Genomic DNA, 14,994 nt, shown 5'->3' with positions numbered 1-14,994 from the left:
CGCTCCTCCGGGGTCCGTGTGGAGGCTGTGCTGTAGAAGGCTGTTTTGGAAAAATGAGCTGTTGGCTGGCAACTGTGTGTGCGTGCGTGCGCTTGTGCGTGTGAGCGTGCGCGTGCCGACACTGGGGCTTCAACTCTGGGGCTGGGTGCTGTCCCTGAACTTCTTTGTTCAAGGCTGGTGCTCTACCACTTGGACCATAGCTGCGCTTCTGGCTTTTTGGTGGTTAGCTAGGTGAGTCTCTGAAGAGGCTGGCTTTGAACTGTAGTTCTCAAATCTCGTCCTCAAGAGTAGCCGGAATTAAAGGCATCAGTCACTTTCTTGGTGGTGGAGGTGGTGGTGGTGGTGGTGGTAGGGCTTGAACTCAGGGTCTGAGCGCTGTTCCTAAGCTGCTTTTGCTCAAGGGGAGCACTCTACCACTTTGGGCCACAGCACCACTTAACGGTTTTCTGGTGGTTAATTGCAGATAGGAATCTCATGGACTTTCCTGCCCGGGCTGGCTTTGAACCACGATCCCCAGATCTCACCTGCCCGAGCAGCTAGGATTACAGAAACCAGCCAGCATGATCACTATACATACACACACACACACACACACATAGACACATTTTTTTTTTTCTTTTCCAATCCTGGGGCTTGAACTTAGGGCCTAGGTACTGCCCCTCCCTCCAGCCCCTTTGTGCTCAAGGCTAGTGCTCTACCACTTGAGCCACAGCCCCACTTCTGGCTTTTTCTGAGAAGTTAATTGTAGATAAGAGTCTCGCAGACTTTCCTGCCTGGGCCGGCTTCGAGGCTTGGTCCTCAGATCTCAGCCTCCTGAGTAGCGAGATCACAGGTGTGCGTCCCTGGTGCCCGGTTGACCACTTATTTTGATCGTTACAGACCTAAGTCCCGTTTGCTGCTGAATGTCTATTAACTGAGCAGTGGCAGTGGCCCTTGAAATCTCAGCCCCGCATGTTGGTATCTGAACTCTCCCTCAGTGGCCACACCTGCTTAGATGTTTACTCTCTAGTGACGCTCCGGAACCTTGACAGTGTCTGGTGTTCAATTTGATGACCTCTGCATAGACAGATAATGAACCAGAAAGCATTTGTTAGGTGAAAATAGGGGAGTTGGAATATTTGGTAAAGACCTAATATCAATAAAGATGAGGCATCTGCGGGTGTAATATTACTGTAATCACTTCTCACTTTCTATAGGAGCCAATAGTTATGAGAATAAGTAGTGGAACACCATTGCTAATAGTGGACTTCTCCTTTCTTGGCTTTAATGTCAACGGGGCTGTAGGGAGGGGCTGCCAGGGCCAGAAGTCTCGTGTGATTGTCTTTGTCCGTGGGGCTTGCTAGTGAAACGCAACTTCATTCTTAGTCCATGTGTCTTCACTTTGGCACCTGTTTTGTGTTTAGGAGGCTGCGTGTCAAGTTGTGTTCTTAGCTGTAGTGACGTTCCTATTAAGGCCAAATGGCTAGTCATTGTATTTTTTTTTTTTTTTTTTGCCAGTCCTGGGCCTTGGACCCAGGGCCTGAGCACTGTCCCTGGCTTCTTTTTGCTCAAGGCTAGCACTCTGCCACTTGAGCCACAGCGCCATATCTGGCTTTTTCTGTGTATGCGGTGCTGGGGAATTGAAACCCAGGGCTTCATACATACGAGGCGAGCTCTCTATCGCAAGGCCACAGTCCCAGCCCCAGTCATTGTGTTCTTTTGAAGTTATTTTTTATTGTTACTCTACAGGTGATGTACAGAGGGATTACAGTTATCTGAGTCGGGTAAAGAGGACATTTCTTTTTAAACAATGTCACCCCTCCCCCACCTTCCCGGATTTCCCTCCCCTCCCCCGCTTTCCCGGTTTTTCCCTCCCCTCCCCACCAGAAGTTGCGTAGTTCATCTTCAAAACTGTCCAGTGAGTACCACGCACGGCTGCAGTTCTGTTTTTTCTTTTTTAATGTGGCACATGACAAAGTCAAAGGTGGGATCTGTTCATCTCAAACCATCTGTCAGTTCCAGTGGACAGCAAGAAAATGGCAGGGGAGTCCCCCCAACGGGCAGGGTGAGATGGCAGCAGTACAGACGTCGGGGAGGGATGCGCGGGAGGGGGGCTGAGTTTGAGGGAGCCGTGGGAGGGGGGCTGAGTTCGAGGGAGGCGCGGGAGGGGGGCCGAGCTCTCTGCGCAGTTCTTCCGAGAGACCAGTGTCTGTTGCCTAACATCCAAGTGAGGAAGTGAATGCCGACGGAAGGGTGACCTAACCCTCTGCGTTGGACTGGACAGGGGAGTCTTGGGCGTGTTCCGTCCAGCGAGTCGAGCGTGGGAGGAGCAGCTGCCGGCCCCGCACCGGAGCCTCGGCCGGGCCTTCGTGCAGGGCCTCTTGATGCCCGTGACATTCAATCCGTGGGGATCGAATTCGGCCATAAGGAAGGAAAAGGTCATTTCTGGTTGATGCAGAGTTTTAGCATCGTCTTCTGTTTGTGGGGCTTGAACTCGGGGCCTGGGCGCTGTCCCTGAGCTTTTGTGCTCAAGACTAGCGCTGTACCGGGGCTGGGACTATGGCCTAGTGGCAAGAGTGCTTGCCTCGTATACATGAGGCCCTGGGTTCGATTCCCTAGCACCCCATATATAGAAAACGGCCAGAAGCGGCGCTGTGGCTCAAGTGGCCGAGTGCTAGCCTTGAGCGGGAAGAAGCCAGGGACAGTGCTCAGGCCCTGAGTCCAAGGCCCAGGACTGGCCCAAAAAAAAAAGACTAGCGCTGTACCACTTTGAGCCACAGCACCACTTCCGGTTTCCTGGTGGTTCATTGGAGATGAGAGTCTCATGGACTTTCCTGCCCAGGCTGGCTTTGAACCGCGATCCTCAGACCTCAGCCTCCTCGGTAGCTGGGATGACAGGCGTGCACCGCCTGCGTCTGGCCGAGCGTTATTTAAAATCACCTTTGATATCTCACATCCTTGTGCTGGACACCAGGTAGAACGCAGTAAAAGGTGAAGCATCCTTGTGAAGATGACGGAACTGTTCTCACTCGTGAAGCGGATCATGGAGTGTGCGTGTTCACGCTCAGGCTGGTGGGGGGAATGTTTAGCCAGATGGTGCTGGACAGCCAAGGGGTGTTCCTCTCCCTCCCCCCCCCCCCATGCAGGGGCGGTGAGGGCTACCGGTGGAAGCCGGCACCCCTCCAAGCTTGTGGTTCTCCCTGCCTTTGTGGCAGGAAGTAGCTCGGGGCAGTTGAGAGTTGACTTCTGATATTTAGTTTCTCTTCATTTATTGGGCTTGAACTCAAGACCTGGCCCTATCCCTTAGCTGGTGTGCTACCTCTTGAGCCACACCTCCACTTCTGGCTTTGCGGGGGGGGGGGGTTAATTGAAGATAATAGCCTATTTATTTATTTATTTATTTAGCCTGAGCTGGCTTCAAACGGTGATCCTCAGATCCCAGCCTCTTGAGGAGTTGGGACTACAGTCGTGAACTGCCAGTCCCCCGCTCCTTTGAATTTCTGAGGGGGTCACCCTGTTGCCCAGGCTAACCTTGAAGATCCTTCTCCTTGTGCGCACCGAATGCTGGAATTACAGGCATGCACCACCACCACCATGGCTCCTATAACCTCCTTGTTTTTTTGCTTCCCTTTTCTCCTTCCTCCCTCGCATGGTTATTAATTGCTTATCATGAGGAGTGAAGGGTGCAGACCGGATAGGACAGACTTGTAAAGCAGTTGAAGCGCCAAGGCCGAGGGGAGGGCCAGGGTGGAAGGGTGGGCTGAGTTACCAGTTAGGGGCTGTGGATGCAGCTCAGGTCGAGTGCTTGCCTGACACGTGCAAGACTGGCCCCGGGCCCAACGACAGCCCTGTGTGGGGAGGAATTGAACATGCAGGTGTGGGTACTTATACACTTATACATACAAACACACGGGCACACAAGCACTCCTGCACACGCATGCACGCACACATATACACACATGCCTATACACAGACAGCCACCAGGGAGAGAAAGTGTTCTTGCCCCCCATGCAGTTCCCACAGATGCTGCTGTGCTGCTGTTTTATTGCTCCCTGATCAGCGCTGGAAAGGCTCCGTTCTGCCCGCCCCCCTCCTCTCCAGCCCTGTGGTTTAAACTCGGGGCTCTGAACTTGCTGGGCGGGTGCTCAACCAGTTAACCTTTGCTTCCAGCCCTGGCGGCTTTAATAACTTCTGCCTGTTGGCCTCGGACTGTTCAGTCTTCCTACTTAATACCTCCCATTCGGCTGGGGTTGCGGGTGTGTACCCTACACCCAGTTTTTTTGAGATGCGAGTCTCATGAATGTCTCTGGACTCAAACCTGTGATGCTCAATCTGACCCTTTTGAGGACATCGACCTCCGGAGGAGCTGGGATTACTGGCGGGCGCTGTCAGTTTCCATGACCATGGCTTGTGTTTGCCGTGCTCTGTGGGGTGTTGTTGGAGCTTCCTTGCAGCTAGCTGCATTTCCACTCAGGAAGTGCGGAAGTACTGCAAGTACTTGACGTGCTCTTTTTTTTTTTTTTTTTTTTTTTTTTGTGGGTCCTGGGACTTGAACTCAGCTTGGGTGCTGTGCCTGAACTCTTCAGCTCAAGGCTAGCCCTCTACCACTTGAGCCACAGCGCCACTTCCACTTTTCTGGTGGTTAACCGGAGATAAGAGTCTCAGGGACTTTCCTGCCCGAGCTGGCTTCGAACCGCCATCCTCAGATCTCAGCTTCCTGAGTAGCTAGGATTACAGGCGTGAGCCACTGGCACTCGGTGTTCATTTATTTTTGAAGTTTTATTATTTCACTAAAATAACTATGCATGTATGTATTTATTGCCACCCTGGGCTTGAACTCGGGGCCTGGGCACGGTCCCTAAGCTCTGCTTCTGGCCTCAGTCTCCTAAGTATCGAGGATTACAGGCATGAGCCCCCGGCACCTGGCTAAACTTGTCATTCTTACTGTGTCTGTGTCTGTCTGTCTGTCTGTGTGCGCGTGCTCCTTTTGGGTCCTGGGGATCGAACCCAGGACATTGCACTTGCTAAGCAAGCGCTTTGCCACCGAGCCACATCCCAGCCCTAAACATGTCGTATGTAACAGTGTAGGCACGTGTCTTTCCCAGCGGTGTCTGTTGTCACGGCCTCTGTGACTCAGTGCCCGCGGCGCCTGGGTCCCGGTGCCCCCCGGTTCCTCCATTCCCCTCCGAAGGGGACCAGGGCTGCTCGAGGCTGCGTGTGGAGAGCACAGGCCGAGCCCGGCACCCGTGCCCGCGAGCGAGGACGCACCACGGGGAGGAGGGCATCGGGGGACCCAGCAGCGTCCCCAGGGCTCTGCCGCCACGCGGGCGGGAGCGTCCAAACACGCGAGGCCCGCGAGGGCCGACCATCACCCAAGAAACGCCCGTCCACCCGCGTCTCCACGTACCACGTCCTAGACGCCGAGCGTGCGGTGCCACGCGTGAGCGTGACAGCCCGGGCCAGCGTCACCAGTCCTGGGAGGAGGGGTCCCGGGCCTGCCCCACCCCCCCGATGCGGGGCCGTGGGCCGGGCTCCCCGGGGGGCAGGGATGGCCCCGGCGGCCTTCGGGTCCCCGAGAGCAACTGGGTTCCACTCTACCGGGGTCATCGAGGACAAGCTGGGCGTGGGCTGCCCCGTGCCCGCGGTCGTAGTGACTCTGGGGGCTGAGCGAGAGCTGAGAATCGTGGTTCAAAGTCAGCCTGGTCAGAAGAGCCTGACACTTCCCCTCCCTGAGCCTCAGGCTGGAAGCGGAGCTGTGGCGCACGTGGAAAAGGTCCAGCCCGGAGCAGAAAGGTGCGGGGACAGCACCCAGGCCCTGGCGTGGGGATGGGGGGCCGGGGGGGGGGGGGGCGGGAAGCGGGCCGCAGAGCCCGGAGATGCGCAGGGAGGCGGCAGGCCCGCGCGGGGCCCCGTCTTGGTGTCTGGGGGATGGGTGCCGTGCGGGGTGAGAAAGCCGGTCAGCCAGCAGCCGCGCCCCTGCGTTCCCGTCCGTCCGGGGCTTGTGGGCTGGGGGGGAGGGCGGGCGGGCGGAGCTTCCGGGGTGCGAGGGACAAGGGGAGCTCCGGCCGGAAGCCGCGTGGGCAGCGGAATAAGGAGCACACGAGGGGGCAGATGAGGCGGGCGGAGCGCACACCATGTCCACTGGTTCCCAAAGAGAAAGGTTCAAAACCAAACGTGCACGTCAGCGCTGGGGCTTGAACTCAGGTCCTGGGAGGCTGGGAAGGTGACCTAGTCGTAGAGCGCTTGCCTCGTATACATGAAGCCCTGGGTTCGATACACAGAAAAGGCCAGAAGTGGTGCTGTGGCTCAAGTGGCAGAGTGCTAGCCTTGAGCAAAAAGGAAGCCAGGGACGGTGCTCAGGCCCCGAGTTCAAGCCCCAGCACTGGAAGAAAGAAAAAAAATTCAGTGTCAGATTGTTCTCCGAGAAGATTTCCTTCAGAGCTCCAGAATGGTTGTCACTCGTTCTTGTTTGTCACCTGTGTGTGTCCTGGCGGTTCTTAGGGCGGCTGCCTGTGTGTTTCCGAGACGTGTGCCGCTGCCCGTTCCGTCTTCTCGCGGGATGTTACCGCGCAGCATCGGCCGCACTTCCATCGAGGGGGATCGGTGCTATTTCTTTTTCAGCGAACCTGCAAGGTAAAGGTAAGCAGGGAGAGAGCGTCCGTGCGCCTTGCGTTCGGTCTCCCTCGCCTCGTGTAAGCGCATCGGTGATGAAGCGGAGCCGGGGGCCCGGCCCGCGGGGCGGAGCAGCTCTGAGCACGGGAAGGTCCTCCGTGGGGCGGGGGGAGGACCTGTCATGGCCCCAGCCAAACCCCGAGGAGCAAACGATCCTTCTCCTCAGCCTTTCCAGAAGACGGGCCGAGCCTCGATCGTGGACACGCCTCGGGAAGAAGGAGTTTTCGTGAGACGGTGGACTTGGACCGCGTGGCGCTCGAGGGCTCTGAACGCGGCAGCCCGGCTCCCCCGGCCAGCGGATCCTGGGTGAGCCCTGCGCGGCCCCGGCGGCGGCCGAGGCGCCGGGGACGGGGTGACCCCCTCACCCGATGGCGAGGGTGGCCCGCGGGGGGCGGGGGGAAGGGGACACACGGCGGGGCGCCGGCTGTCCGCGGGTAGGGCGGTGTGGTGTGGACCGCGTCGGAGCCGGGGCTCGGTGACGGGGCGGCTGCACCCAGCCGGGCACCCGGGGGTGGCAGGGAGCCGGGGGCTCGCGCGCTGGTGGATGGGGGTGTCTGCAGCCACCCCGCCCGACGACCGGAGGATGACGAGGGGGGAGGGGAGGGGAGGGCGGGCGAAGGGAGGGCACGGTGCACCTGAGTGTGGGCGGAGGGGGGGGGTCCATGGGGGAACCGCGCGGAGGGCCTCACGTGAAGTGGGTCTCGTGTACTTGGTCTCTCGTGAAGTGGGTCTCTCATGTAGTGGGTCTCATGTAGTGGTCTCTCGTGCAGTGGCCTCTCGTGTAGAGGGTCTCGTGAAGTGGGTCTCTCATGTAGTGGTCTCTCGTGTAGTGGGTCTCGTGTAGTGGGTCTCGTGAAGTGGGTCTCTCGTGAAGTGGGTCTCTCGTGTAGTGGGTCTCGTGAAGTGGGTCTCGTGTAGAGGGTCTCGTGTAGTGGGTCTCGTGAAGTGGGTCTCTCGTGTAGTGGCCTCTCGTGTAGAGGGTCTCTCGTGTAGTGGCCTCTCGTGTAGAGGGTCTCATGAAGTGGGTCTCTCGTGTAGAGGGTCTCTCGTGTAGTGGATCTCTCGTGAAGTGGGTCTCTTGTGTACTTGGTCTCTCGCGAAGTGGGTCTCTCGTGTAGTGGGTCTCATGTAGTGGGTCTCGTGTAGTGGGTCTCGTGTAGTGGTCTCTCATGTAGTGGGTCTCGTGTAGTGGTCTCTCATGTAGTGGGTCTCGTGTAGTGGTCTCTCGTGTAGAGGGTCTCTCGTGTAGTGGGTCTCTCGTGTAGAGGGTCTCTCGTGAAGTGGGTCTCTTGTGTAGAGGGTCTATCGTGAAGTGGGCCTCTCGTGTAGTGTTCTCTCATGTAGTGTTTCTCATGTAGTGGGTCTCGTGTAGTGGGTCTCTCGTGTACTTGGTCTCTCATGAAGTGTGTCTCTCGTGCAGTGTGTCTCTCATGAAGTGGGTCTCTTGTGCAGTGTGTCTCTCGTGAAGTGGGTCTCTCGTGAAGTGGGTCTCTCGTGTACTTGGTCTCTCGTGAAGTGTGTCTCTCGTGAAGTGGGTCTCTCGTGAAGTGGGTCTCTCGTGCAGTGTGTCTCTCGTGAAGTGGGTCTCTTCAGCTTCACCAGCAGGCAGGAAGATGGAGGCCTGGGGCAATTCAGTTCTGGATGCCACCAGTCTCTGTGGTGCTCCAGGTCCTCACTTCCTGTCCCAGATATGAAGACCAGTGACATGGCCCTAGACAGCACCTCCTACTGTGGCCGTGTGTGTGTGTGTGTGTGTGTGTGTGTGTGTGTCTGTGTCTGTGTGTGTGTGTGTGTGTGTGTGTGTGTGTGTGTGTGTGCATGCTGGTTCTGGGGCTTCCATTCAGGGCTTGGGTGCTGTCCCTAAGCTTTTCACTCAGAGCTGTTGCTGTGCCACTTGAGCCGCAGCTCTCTGGTGGGTGATTGGGGAGAAGCAAGCGTGTCGCGGACTTGCCTGCTGGACGTCCCATCTCAGCCTCCTGACTGCGGAGCCGCTAGGGCGTCAGGTGCGGGCCACCGGCACCCAGCTTCACCTGGATTTAGGGTTTGGGTTTTTTTTTTTATGTGTGTATGCACGTGTCTGCACACGTGTGTGTCTGTGCGTGTGTGAGAGTGTGTACGTGTACATGCCCGTATTGGGCCTTGAACTCCAGACTGCAGACTTGAACTCACAGTCTCTCTTGGCTTTGTCCGCTCAAGGCTGGAACTTGGCACCCGAGCCACACCGCCCCTTCTGGCTTTATGATGTCCAGGGAAGGTAAGAGTCTTTACTGGAGGTCAACGAGAGGGCTTGTCTGACCTGAGAGGCTGGGGTCCCCGCTTCTCCGTAGCTAGGATGGCCAGCACGAGCCACCAGTGCCCCGCTCACCTGGATTTGGATTTTTGTTCTTCCTTTTTTTTGTTTTTTCTGGTTGATTGCGGGGCTTGAACTCTGGGCCTGGGCGCTGTCCCTGAGCTCTTCAGCTGGAGGCCAGTGCTCTAGCGCTTGAGCCACAGCGCCGCTTCCGCTTCCCTGGTTAATTGGAGGCATCACGGACGTTCCTGCCCAGGCTGGCTTTGAACTGCGATCCTCAGATCTCAGCCTTCGGAGTGTAAGGTGGGAGGGGGAGGGGCTCCATTCAGATGCCCCCACCTGTGTGAGTCTCCACCCAGTACCCACCCCCTCCCCCAGGTCACACCTCCCTACCCCGCCCTAGAGAAGGCAGACAGGGCCCTGGGGTGGGTGCACCTGCCTCGGAGGAGCTGGGGTGGCCGGCCTGAGCCCCTGGTGCCCTTCCCCCCCCCAACCTGACACCGCGGCCCGCCTGGAGTCTCTGCACTGGGGGGGGGGGGCCTGCGCAGGGAGCGGCTCCGCCTCGGGGCTCTGCCCCCCCATCTCTAGAACCCGCAGGCAGGTAGACGCAGCAGAGCCAACGCCTCTCCAGCCCCCATCTGCGTCTGGGCGGGGCTGCGCGGGCCAGGGCCCCGCCCCCCCCCCCCCCCCCCCGCAGGGTGAGGAACGCTGCCTCCCACCCAGTCCTGCCACCCACTTCCCGCTCACCCGCTTCCTCTGGAGGGAGGACCAAGGGTGCCGGGAGTCCCCACCCCCACCCGGGGGCACGCCGCCATCCTGGCCCCACGAGGCGTCCGCTGGGAGCCCAGTACCCCGCCAGCCCGCCCTCGTCCCCCCTGCCAGCCCTCCCTCGTCCCCCGCCAGCCCTCCCTCCTCCCCCGCCAGCCCTCCCTCGTCCCCTGGCGTGGTTACTCTGCTGCGAGTCAGTGTATCCCCCCTGCCCCCCCTGCCCTGCAGGGTTAGAGTGTGGGAGCCACGTACCCCTGCCTGTGGAGGGCACCCCAGCCCCACCCTCGGGCATCCTGAGAGAACGGGACGGAGCGTTGTGTAGGCGCCGGTACTGGGACTTGAACTCGGGGCCTGGGTGCCGTGTCTCGGCTTTTCCACTCGAGATCGATTCTCCACCACTGAGTTACGGTTCCACTCGCGGCCTGCTGCTGGCTCACTGGAGGTGGGTGTGCCACGCGCGTCTGCCTGGTGTGTCACGCGCGTCGGCCTGGGCTCGTGCTGTAAGGGAGCCCGGCCCGGAGACACACAGAGGCCACGTCTTGAGAGGCGGAATGGAGTCTTGCGTGGCGGGCCGGTGACTGCAGGGGGACTCTCGTCACGGAGGCCCGCGGCCCCTCCGATAGGCCAGCACCGTGGGGAAACTGAGCCGCGAGAGCAGGAGTGGGAACAAAGCGCAGACAGACGCCTCCAACAAGACCAAGGGCAATGGAGAGCTGACGGGGGCGCCACGGTGACCTGCGGAGACACACGAGGCGCGGCGTCTAAATAGGGTCAGGGGTCAGGGGTCAGGGTCACAGGATATAAGAGGTTTCCCAAGTTCAAGGCACAAGACTGACAGGTCCAGTCACCTAGGGTCCAAGTCCCCGTCCCTCCCCCTAGGGATTCAGGCACGCCTGTCCTCTGGGAGCCGGAACTCCGCCTTCCCCCACCATGAAGACAAGATGGCGCCCGTTCCCTATGCACTACCCGGCCGGGCCGGCGCTGGGCTAGCCCCCGCCTCCCCCCTCACCGGCGTGGAACAGCGATCCGCCCTCCCCGGCCTCCCGAGTAGCCAGGACTCCAGGGCGAGCCACGGGTGCCCAGGCCCCGGGCGTGGATCTTTCTGGGGCACCCACACTCAGAGCACGGCTGTGCGTGATTGTCGTTCATTTCCGGCCCTGCCGTTCCGTGTGGCGTGATCATCGCTGGCGTGAGTGACCCCAGAGAACTGACTCCTGGGCGGGGGGCGCGGCTCAAGTAGGAGCGCGCCTACCTAGCAAGCGCAAAGCCGCGAGTTCAAACTCCAGTACCCAACATCAGACACCCGCGAAAGCTCCCCACCGAGAGAACACCCAGCAAGACAGTGTGTAAACGCAAAATGTCTAATAACACGGGGACCCGCTTTGTTAGATATTTGGCCCTAGAAGTTTTAGGGACGCTCCAGAAGCGAGTGCGGGACTCCCAGGCCCTTCAGAAGCAGCTGCTGATCTGGCCGTCCGTGTCTTCAGCGGCGGGGACCAAGCGGAGGCGGGAAGACCCGGGCCATGAGACCGGAGGCTGGAAGAGAGGTGAGGCGCGTGTCCCCCCCCTCCAAGGAGCATGGTGCCTCCAGGGCCCCCCCAACCTCCCAGGCTCCAAGTGGCCCCTGGGTCTGAAGGGAGCACGGGGGCCGGGAAGAGCAACCGTCGGCCAGGCGGATCCCAACGGCCCGGTCCCTCCGCTGACCGCGGTGGCCCATCTGCCTCGGTGGCGCTTCCCCCACGCCTGACTCGTGGCACAAGCGGCCACGGTTCTGCCTCGACTCTTGGATCCTGGACCTTCATCTTCCCAATATTCCCTGCGATATTATGGAGGTGAAGTACCCATCGATTTGCCTTTTTGTGCCCCCAGAGGCAATCACAGAGTCATTCATATGTATTTTGCGGCTTTTGTATTTCTCCTTTCTGCCTTTTCTTGCCTTGTTCTAAGATCGCTGTGCTGTTCAAGGCCACTTGAGAATTTCATTATCTTGCCAAGACCTCTTTGAGACGCAGGCTTTGGTTCTAGTGATTCTTTGGTGTGTGTAGGTGTATTAACTATTTCAGTAATTTTTCCTCCCTCCTTCCTTGCCCCCCTTCCTCCTTCGCTCTCCCTCCTCCCTCTTTCACCAGTACTGGGATTTGAACTCAAGGATCGTGCTTGCACAACTGATGACCCCGCATGGAGCCGCTTCTCTAGCCCAGCTTTCTGCTTGTGGCTGTGACGTATGGCGGACTCGCACGCCCAGGCCGACTTCAAGTCGCCATCCTTCACCCTCGCCCTTCTGAAAAGCTGGGCTTATAGACATGTCGCCAGCGCTCCGCTGCTATTTCTTTCCTAGGTTCACTCCTGCCTCCTTGTATCTGTGTTGGAGTCCCCTCCTCATCGCTCTCCCGGATTCCTGTTCTCCGCAAGCCGTGTTATCTCCCGTGCCGCAGGCAGAGCTTTGTGGCTTTGGCGAGAGTTTCCGGCTCCACAGAGAACCTGGTCCAAACCACTGGGCCAGTGTGCCGGCCCGCCACCCCTGCTCCGAGAGCGGCTTTCAGTTTTCTTTTTGTTTTTGTTTGCCAGTCCTGGAGCTATCCTGAGCACTGTCCCTGGCTCTTTGTGCTCAAGGCTAGCACTCTGCCACTTGAGCCACAGCGCCACTTCTGGATTTTTCTGTATATGGGGTGCTGGGGAATCGAACCCAGGGCTTCATGCATGCGAGGCGAGCGCTCTACCCCTAGGCCACGTTCCCAGCCCTCGGTTTTCTTTCTTTCTTTCTTTCGTTTTACTTTACTCTCCCTAGGTCTTTGCTGTGTCTGTGACTTCTTTCCCTCATGGTGCCAGAACCTTCCTTCCCCTCGCTGCTGACCAGGAGCCTGGGTCTGGCCAGTTTGGCTCGCCCACACTTGTTTGGGGCTTCCTAAGTCGCCTCAGGGTCTTCTCACCAGGGGCCGGAGACGAAGGTCAGGGTGAGAAAGGGGCTGCTCACAGCACTGGAAGCTGGGGGTCCAAGGCCGGGCCCTGCCACGCGTGGGGCCTGGAGGCAGCTCACTGTTGGACTTGCAGTCTCCTCCTAAGTCCGCGAGTGTGTGCGTGTGTGTGTGGGGGGGGGTTGGAGGTGAGCCAGCTGTCTGGGAACCTCTTTTATAGAGGAATTAATTATGTCACAAGGGCTCTGCATCCTCCACTAATCTCTTCCAGAAGGTTCCTCCTCAAACACCGGCACCGCAGGGGCTGGGTGTGATCGCGGTGCACACACAGTCACGCCCGAGCGCGGTGGCCTCGCTGCGGGGTGCGGGCCCAGCCCCCCGCGTTCGCGAGGCGTTTGGGGACAGTCGCGCGCTGGAGCCGGCCACCAGCACGTTCTGTTTCTTTAGAAACCCACTGGCTTCGTCCAAGTCTGTAATCATCGTTGGGCGTTTCTCCTAACGCCCTCTTACTGCCGCGTCGAGGTTCTGTCCTCTTTAAGGGGGTGTGCGGAGGAGACGCCGTTTCTCAGGCAGTCCATGACCACGCGTGCGCCGTGTCCTGATCAGGGCTGCCCCTCTCCGCCTCCTCACCCACCTCTCCCCGCACGCCTCGGAATGGCGCAGGGAACTCTTGAGCTCACCCCATCCCTTTCACGCACCCCCTTCCCGGTGTTTATTTTGCTGACCTTTGAGTTAGCCTTTCTCAAGAACTACACTGTTGGGGATTGGGGCAGTGACCCAACAGTATGTAACCAAAACCAAACAACTACTCAACACATAAAGGTCAAAAACCGACCTCTCAGGGGAATACAGTAGCTCAAAAGCTAGGTATGTACATTCATATAAGACTACTGTCGACATATGGTCTAATATCGACATTACATTTAAAGCCCTAGGCGATCTTTCTTGGGCGTGGCCACGTGGCTACTGTCTATGTTCTTGATACATTGTATATTGTATATATGTCTACCTGACCTAGAGAAGGGAAAGAAAAACAGGACGTAAGGTATCACAAGAAATGTACACACTGCCCTACTATGTAACTCTACCCTTTCTGCACAACACCTTGTCAAAAAAATTGTGTTCAATTAATAAATTAAATTAAAAAAAGAATTACACTGTTGGAATGCTCACCTGAGGCTACCAAATATCAGTCAACACGTTTCTGTACATTTGCATGCCTCTCGAAGTATTTACTTACAGATTTACAAACAAATTCCAGCTTCTGTGTATGAGAAAATAAAACCAGGTAACTCTTGTCTGTCTGGGCCTGGACTCATCCTATTTTGTCCCAGTCCTTCCTCCCTCCGTTTCTGTGCACATGGCGCGATGTCATTCTTTCTAACGGGCACCACGTTATCTTGATCCGCTGTGGGCATCTACGCTGATTCCATACTTTAGCTAGGGTGAAGAGTGCTGCATCTTATTGACATTTTTAATTCTGCGGGACTTAGAGTAGCACCCGTCCCGAGGCTTGAACTCGGGGCCTGAGCACTGTCCCTGAGCTTCTTTTTGCTCAAGGCTAGCACTCTACCACTTGAGCCACAGCGCCACTTCTGGCCTTTTCTGTTTATGTGCTACCGGGGAATCGAACCCAGGGCTTTGTGCGTGCCAGGCAAGCACTCTACCACTAGGCCACCTTCCCAGCCCCTACCCTTTTCCTTGCTTTGGAATTTAATCTCTCTCTCCCTTCCTCCCTGCCCCCACCTCCCTTTCACCTCCTGCCAAACGCTTATTTTGCCGGACTTCTCCGAGGTCCCAGTTGGGTTTTATGGCCTGTCTTCATTGCGTGTGGACAGCTGCATCGGTTCTGCTGTTGTCTTTCCTATGCTCTCGCCTCTTTGTATTTATTCTGAGGTTTTGCTTCCCGCCTCCCCGCTCCCTGGCTGCTCTGTGAGCTGTGTTCTCTCTCCTGGGCACGGGCAGGCTTTGCCACCTGGGCCAGCTTTTCCGCTTGGGCTCCCCAGGAGAGCTGGCCCAGCCGCCCGGCTTGGCACTTCTGGAAGCGGAGGCTCCTGGCTCCTGGGCCCCACGGTGCTCGTCTGCCGTCCGTCCTCAGTGTGCGATGGAACACAGGAAATAAAACGCGTCCTTCACAATGACGCCTGGAACCGGGGGTTCGGAATTACCCTGATCTCGGCGGGCGGTTGGGTCCCCGTGCCCCGGCCACCGTTTGCCCCGACGGGGGGACCGGCCAGCTGGGGGCTCTCTCGGGATCAGCACTGGAGAGATTGTGCCAGCGCGCCCAACCCTACAGCAGGGAGAAGCCGAGGAGACACCGACAGCCGCCGCACAACTGCACACGCAGCGCCCGCGCAGTTTTCTGCCTTG

Source organism: Perognathus longimembris, chromosome 3 (assembly GCF_023159225.1).
Source record: "Perognathus longimembris pacificus isolate PPM17 chromosome 3, ASM2315922v1, whole genome shotgun sequence".
In the NCBI taxonomy this organism is placed as follows: Eukaryota; Metazoa; Chordata; class Mammalia; order Rodentia; family Heteromyidae; genus Perognathus; species Perognathus longimembris.
Note: the sequence above shows the minus strand (reverse complement) of the source record.